The sequence below is a fragment of the Macrobrachium nipponense genome, chromosome 4 (assembly GCF_015104395.2).
Source record: "Macrobrachium nipponense isolate FS-2020 chromosome 4, ASM1510439v2, whole genome shotgun sequence".
Lineage (NCBI taxonomy): Eukaryota > Metazoa > Arthropoda > Malacostraca > Decapoda > Palaemonidae > Macrobrachium > Macrobrachium nipponense.
Window position 1 is genome coordinate 73635051 of NC_061100.1, and position 7710 is coordinate 73642760.

At 44.7% G+C, this 7710-nt stretch overlaps 1 long non-coding RNA gene across 1 annotated transcript in view; it reads right to left on the minus strand.

Moving 5' to 3' along the window:
• LOC135211656 (uncharacterized) overlaps window positions 1-7710 on the minus strand; it is a 318447-nt gene that overhangs the window by 254363 nt on the left and 56374 nt on the right. Inside the window, exon 2 of the long non-coding RNA XR_010313698.1 lies at window positions 4609-4685. This is a non-coding gene — a long non-coding RNA (uncharacterized LOC135211656). The remainder of the gene's footprint in view (window positions 1-4608; window positions 4686-7710) is intronic.

Sequence of the window (7710 nt, forward strand, 5' to 3'; positions counted from 1 at the left end):
TCAAGGAACAAGAATATGGACTGCAAACAGACCTCCTTCATTCTCTAATGAAGAGAGCGAAGGTGAAGTTTTCCTGAAGAGAGACTTCTACAGTGATAACAGGATACCGAAGACTACTAGTTCAATGGATGTTCCCAAAACAGTAGTACTGGAGAGGCATTCAAACTATCAGTGCAATCCATCCTTAACGGATTGACGTATGTTCGGTAAAATCCTAGGATTGAACCAAAAACATAGTCTCTCAGGTTCGAATTCTGAAGAGTAAACTCCACTCCATGTTTCATTCTGGTATAACCAAGAAGTAAATGGAAAAAAAAGAGGAGGATTGACTGCTATTGCCTGTTCTTCTCTGTAACCTGGGGGTGACCGCATACTGAGGCGACAGACCGTCAGGTCCATCCAGGCCAGGCCCCTCCCAAGACACACTTCCTTCAGCAGAAGCACTGCCTTCCAACGCTAAATATTTCAGGAATTTAATGATTAGTGAGACTTCCAAGTTCGTAATAACAATTACCTAGAATGTCTGTCTCGACAGTGTGTTTGGAAATTACAGGAAAACCAAAACACTCTTGAGACGCCAGAAATTCCAAGGAATTTGAGCATTCGGCGAGATTCCCTAACAATTATCAGGAATTCTCGTCTCACCCAATCTGGACCTTGGTCTCGCCCTAGTGTTTGCAGATCGTAGAAAACAAAAACACTCAGGAGTGCTACAAATTCCGAAGAATTTTAAGCGCTCAGTGAAAACCCCCGAATTTCGTCAGACGATCATCAGGTGGTGGCCCTCCTCAATTCCCATAGAAATCGAGGAGGAACAGGCAAGATCCTTCCTCAACAATGTGGACGTGTGTGTCCGGTAAGTCCCAAAGGTCCCACCAGGAACGCAGTCCCCCAAAACTGAATTCTACGAAGAGCGCTCTGCAGGATCTCTCCCATTCACCTCATCCCTCCTGGCGTAGCCATAGGAAGAGAGGGGAATGGGGGAGGACGACTGGAAGCTCTCGCTTGCCTTGAAAGTGGAACTAGCAGCCAGAAAAGCGAGTCACGGGCAGCCATCAACCTGCGGTGATGGCCACTCCGAGACTGTAACCTCCAGTGTTACAGTCTGGAGAAAACGTTTTTCCGAGGAAGGTTATGAAACTCGTACTGTAAGCAAAACGTCTGCCGTCACCGAGACCGGTCGATCACTGTGCCCATCGTATGGGTGAGGCTGAGCGTGCACCTGACAGGAGAGAGTCGAAACTGTCCTCCGTCGTGTCCCAGTCCTCGTCGAGGCTAAAACCTCTCAAGACGACCGAAGGGGGAGCCCACACCAGTCTCTACGTGCATGGCACAGCGGGACCGTCACGTGAACAACGGTGATGGTCGCTCAGCAAGTCTGGGAAAGCGTCATCGTCCTCGTCAGCCACCCCATGATCTCCTCTAACAACTTGAGCGTATGATCTGTTCGGTCCCAAGACCGAACCAGGCTCATAGGTGGCAGAGACGGTTCCTGGTCCAGAGGTGTAACCTCTGGAGCTGGGAGTGGAGGTGCCAGGATAGACTGGCCCCGTTCCTGGAGGAACAGGAGGACCAGCAGAAGACCTAACTGTCTCACCGGAGCGAGACAGACCCTTAGAAGTCCCTGTGCCAGACTTCTTGGGGGGGTGGAGGGGTGAGGCCACCTTCTTCTTCCTCAGCTGGGGGGCCTTGAAAGTCGAAGGGGAAGAGGCGGCAGAAGACGAAGATGAGGAAGATGGCGACGACACCTTCCTCTTCTTCACCAACTTCCTCAGGATTGCAGAAGGTTCTCCCATCCACGACAGGGCTGTGGTGTGGGGCTGAGCGTGCGCACCTGACTGTAGACAGCCGATACCGTCCTCCGACTCGTACAATTCCTCGCCGAGGCCGAAACCTCTCAAGAGGACTGGATGGGGAGCCTCCACCGGTCTCTGCATAGACGTTCCCAACTCTGGGAACTGAGCAATCACCGGCAAGGTGCGAGTCACCTGAGCGACTCGCTCCTTTCTTCCACCCCGTGCCGGAGTCATGACAGTGAGCGGACTCAGCGTCAATGACTCTGGATGAATGAGAATCCGAAGATTACGTGCACTTGGGGACTCGCAAACAAGTGCCTGACACGGAACTAGTCAACCCTGGAAACCGAGCAATCACAGCGAAAGCGATCAACGGCAAGGCGCGAGTCACCTGAGTGACTCTCCTTTCTCCCACCTCGTGCCCGAGTCATGACGGTGAGGGGACTAAGTGTCAACGACTCTGGATGCACGTGAATCCGAAGATTACGTGCACTTGGGGACTCGCAAACAACTGCCCAACATGGAACTAGTCTTAGGGGCAGAACCTCTAGGACTAGCAGCATTAGTTTGAACCGAAGTCTGAACCGAAGTCTACGGCTCCCGACATGCTAGACCCTGGGGACAGCGTGACGGTTCCCGTTCCCGAAGGATTGGGAGAGCCAGCAGAAGACCCAATCGCCTCCTCAGTTGAGGAGACAGACCTTTAAAAGTCCCATGACGAGACTTCTTAAGGGGGGAGACTATCTTCTCCTCCTATGGCAAAGAGCCTTAGGAGTCAAAGGGGTGGAGACTGATGAAAATATGATGACCTCGAAGAGGAGGAGGACGACACTTGACGAGCTCTCTTCCTCTTCGATTCCTCCACATTCTGCGAGACTTCTACCATCAGGAATAGCTAAACATCACAGGGCAGTAGTGAAAGCTTCATCCAGTGAAGTAACTCCAGGGTAGTAGTGGTAAATGAATATGATTACCAGCAGGGGATCAGTACACACACTCTAGGATCAGTATCACAACATGCTACAAGTCACAGGTACAATTATTCCAAGGTTAGGATACCCAATACGAAGAGCTATCCAACCAATACTGCTGTAAACACAATCACCACTGTTAGTCTGTAAAATAGATGAATACATGCCTCGTTACAGGATCAATATCACTCACGTTAAATACATGTCTTGTCCTCACGTTAAATACGTATCTCGTCCTCACGTTTAAGGGCGAAAGTATGTAAATAATAAAGATGTTGGCATACCTTTGCCGCCGACTCTTAGCACAAAGTAGAAAGGCGGCGATAGAGGTTATCACAAAAAGTGGGTTTGCATATTAATTGAATTGATTGAATTTTAATATTAATATCAACACCGTATATACATATTTATTCAAAAAACCAAAAATAAAAAAGAAAGATCCCACAGGGAAAATGATCAACGGCCAGTCAGCAAGAGCTCACAAACATATATGTCTTCACCGGAAGACAGCCGAAGGCAAAGTGGTGTGTTTACATCCGGGGCAGGCTGGCCTACCTGCCTGCCACACGGTAGTTTCTGCCTAACTACCTTGTTCAAGAATTTAACAGCCGTAATTCCAGCTACGCCGAACGTAATTCCTTATTTAAAGGACCAAGGGTTTGTATACCGTGTAGGAACAAACCACTTGACCAAGTTAAATTAGGTGAGAGTGTCGTCTGCCAATGTTCGTTTTTGCCCACCAGCATACTGCATATGTGCCAGAATCAATTCACTGGTTTAAAACAATTTCTACTATTTTGTTCTACTATTTTGTATTGTCCAAGACTTACAGCAAATTACGCTTTGGTGACGTCATTGGAGGGTGATGTGGGTGAATACAGACCGAATACCCAGGTATGAAAACTCAAATTCCACGAGACATCTTTTTTCGACAGTCTGCTTGCTGTTTTCAATTGTCCCATTGAAGATTTCAACCAGAACCATAAATTGTCAAGTTTCCAAACCCCTCACATCTCACAGGGTACTGTGTACTTGAGGGTGTGGGAAAAGTATAGAAAACAAATTATTCCTGGCTGAAATCTAGAATGGAATAATTGAAAATGCCAAGAAAACATTGAAATATGTCTGCCATGTACAGATCACAGTGGGCTAACATGTAAGCTTACATCACTTACGAATTTCCTAGCAGGCATTACATCCAAAAACCAGTAAAACTCTGAAAGTTTCAGTATAAAATAATACCACATATTACTGATTACAGTTTTGCCATATTAGCTATGAAGGTGGGGTGTGGGGCAGAATTCTTACCTTATGTCATATGATGAAAAGTTCTTTTAAAAAATGTAGGTTACATTACCTAAGGGTGTTTATTGGTTACAATTTTGCTGTATTAGCTATGAAGGGGAGGTGGGGGGCAGCAGTATTGTCTTCCTTATAATTAGTAATTTGATGAAGAGCTCTTATAATAAATTTAGGTTACAATTTCATATCTTGTATTGGCAACAATTATAAATCATAAATAACTTTAGTCCATAAGTTAATTTCAACAGTAAATGAATAATTGAAAATAATTTAAGAGTGGCAAAAAGTAACTAGTATATAGCTATATTGCACAAGAACTCACTTTGTACATTCACAACACTCAGTAGTACAACTAAGGCATCATTGAAGTGGTTGCTAAGTAATTGCAACCCTCCACAAGTTTTTTTTCTCATGAATCACTTCAATTCTCAGAGGCCTGTACCGTTAGGACGGCGTGGCCAATGACAGTTTTGACTACAATTTTAAGAAAAAATTATTGTACCAGCTAACCACATGTGAGAATACATAGGATTTCTTACTTTAAAATCCGGGTCATCTATCTCGGACGAGGACGAGGAATCTTGGGGCATCGCACTTGGTCCAAGTCACTGCTGCTCTGAAATAACAATAGGTCTAAGATATGCTTCATCATATTGTTTGCAGTATTTACTGAAGCACTGATACTGAGCAAATTCACACCCATTACACACAGCATCCATTGTGTGAATGATAATTTCAAACATTTTGCTGCATATTAGTCGTGAGTGAAATACAAAATAACCAACGGCAAATTAGTAGGCTAATGAAATTAATAACTTTTCATTGGTTCTGAAAAATGATCCAAATGAAAAGTGGTTTACTTGGGTAATGCATTGCTGTGCGGACAGGTGGACACTGTACCTGTGCACGGACACTTTCCCAAAAAATTACTTTAGCACTTACAGTATCCTGAATTAGACGCCAGTCATAACCAACCAACATGGAAACAACAGATCGAGAGCTCTACTTTCCTCTGAAAGTGTTTTCTTTCAAGTGACAAAATAAAGCCATAATTTCCGGTTAAAAACAAGTTAATGAAAGTCTAGCCATGCGCAGTGCAAACTTACCTCCAGGACGCTTTCAAAATTTTACTTATAACACCTTACGTGTAGAAGATTGATGCCATCTAAGTGTTTGCGGAGTCAGCTGTGTCCATAAACTTTTAATTTCCTGTGCTAAATCCTTACACTACTTGTACCCATAGACGCTGGGACACTATTCACAACAATCTTAAACGACGAGGTGTATCGGGTTCGGCCGGGAAAACATGTCGATTGTTCGGGAAGAAGAGTGCCGTAGATAACATTTAAGTAATTAGTTAAAGACCAGAATAAGGTTATGAACTGCACATATTTATCATGTATTCATGATAATTTGAAAATATTTGTTGTTGTAAAAGTAACCAGATTCCTGACACAAATTTCATCGGTTTTGCTGTGATATAACTACGGTGTTGCCATTTGTTTTGTGTGTTTACTCTCCAAACTTGGGATAAGACTTACAAAAAAAATAAATAAAACCGTGGAAATAAGTGAATTTAGTGTATCTATTTGTAAAATATCACAAATTTTGAAAGGGAATTGCATTTCTCCTAACTATACAAACCTGAGGTCCTTTACCTAAGGAATTACTATTCAGTGCCAGCTGGACTGGTCATACGATTTACTAACAAGGTAGTTCGGCAGTAACTGCTTGTCCAATGGTCGGGAGTCCCGCCCGACTGGAGGTAAATATACCACTTTGCTTTAGGCCCAGGAACAGAGTGAGGGGTGGCATGAGGTGGGACTACATGTAAAGGACCTCAGGTTTGTCTAGTTAGGGAAAAATACAATTTACTTTCAAAAATTGTGATTTGTTCCAACACATTACACAAACCATCAGTCCTTTGCATAAGGAAAACTCACTTAATGGTGGGAGAAATCCCAGTCATGTGAACAGACTGGTGTTTGACCAAACTGGGTTCCCTCCCTGGTCGTACGAGCAAAGGGGGGGAACCTAGCTTCTGTCCAACTGATCAGAGTGAGAACTGCAGGATCAGTGGCCAGACCTCTGGACCACTTCATAAGAGGGAGGCCAGCGTACCTCTTATGAATAGCAAGCAAGAACTTATGTCCTAAGAACCCAAATATAAAGTATTGGGTTTGTTTCTTACTGCTGTCCGCTTCCCCCTTTGCTAGGGAAGGGACGGATAAATGCTTCTATCCACAATGAAAGGGATAGAATGGAACTCAGTTTAGAATGGAACTCGGTTACGTAGTTTACCTGCACTGTTGTCCTGTCCAGTATTGTGACGACCGCTACCCTCTGCCCGCAGGAGGAATGAGTGAGCCTGTTGAACTGACTGGAGTTCTACACACCAAGGCGACTCCTCCTGGGCGTAAGAGCAAGGAGTGCCTTGCCTCTGACAACTTGATTGGAGTATAGGAACTGCATGATCAAGAGTCAGACTTCTGGGCCTTTTCGAGATGAGTGAGGAATCGTAACTCATCCGAAAATGGGCTATGAAGAATATTTAAAGTCTGAGGCATTAACGCAAGGTTCTGGTAAAGGTTTGCATTATTGTCAGTCTCCTTCCTCCCCTTGCTAGAGGATGGACCGGGATTGCTTCTATGATTCTGATTAGAAACATAGAAAGGAAGCTCTATGTGTAAGCTTACCACATCAATTGCCCGACCAGCCAGAGTAAGTTTGAGTCCTATCATCAACCCAAAGGAAGAGGAGTGGAAGAACAAGGTGGGGAAGGTGGCGAGGCCAGTCACTCTCGCATCCTTCTAACCTCTAGAACTGCACACCATAGGCGAGATGCAACTTAGTCCTCTTGAAGGAGCCGGGTAGGAAAACACAACCTGCAAGCATCCACCACCGGTCCAAGGAAATGAGGTTCCAAGGACATGTGGGCAGGCCCGAAGGAAAAGATAAATATGGTCGCAATGAGACCTTACCTATCTTCCTGTCTGACATATTCTTCAGTGATAAAAAGTACCCATCCACTGGACTATCCAACTGTAAAGAAGTTTCTCACGGTCTCGTAATACTCAGAGAAAGACGTGTCATCTGACACTTCTGCCATGGCAGTCCGCACTGGATAAAGACACCAACACTCCATGGTGGGTGTCGATCCTTTATGGGTACAGCAATACGCCAATAGGACAAAGTAGTGACTGATATGGATCAACCAATAAAAAGTCCACAGCATAGCTCATGACAGTCTCAGACTCTTCAACAGCTGCCGACTGACAGAGCTCTGTGTGAGCCGTCATGCATCCGCTGCTTGAAGGGTTATACCAAGAACAACCATACAAATCATCTAACTTGTTCGCCACCAATATTGGGAGACAAGATGATGATTCTCTCAAGGCATAAGCCCATCAAACGATAAGTCAATTGGCTTCTAGAGACCGAGGTCCCTGATGGCAAGACAGAAGTTCTCATAGCAGTTGAATCTCAACTAAGGAGAAACAATACTATATGCTAGTGAAAGACTAAGGTGAATGCGGACCTACATCTTCACAGTTGAATCGAGAGAAGTAAACTCAAGATTCTGAATGTAGAAAAAGTCCCATCCATGACACCAACCAGTGTAGACGGCTTTAATCCGTGTA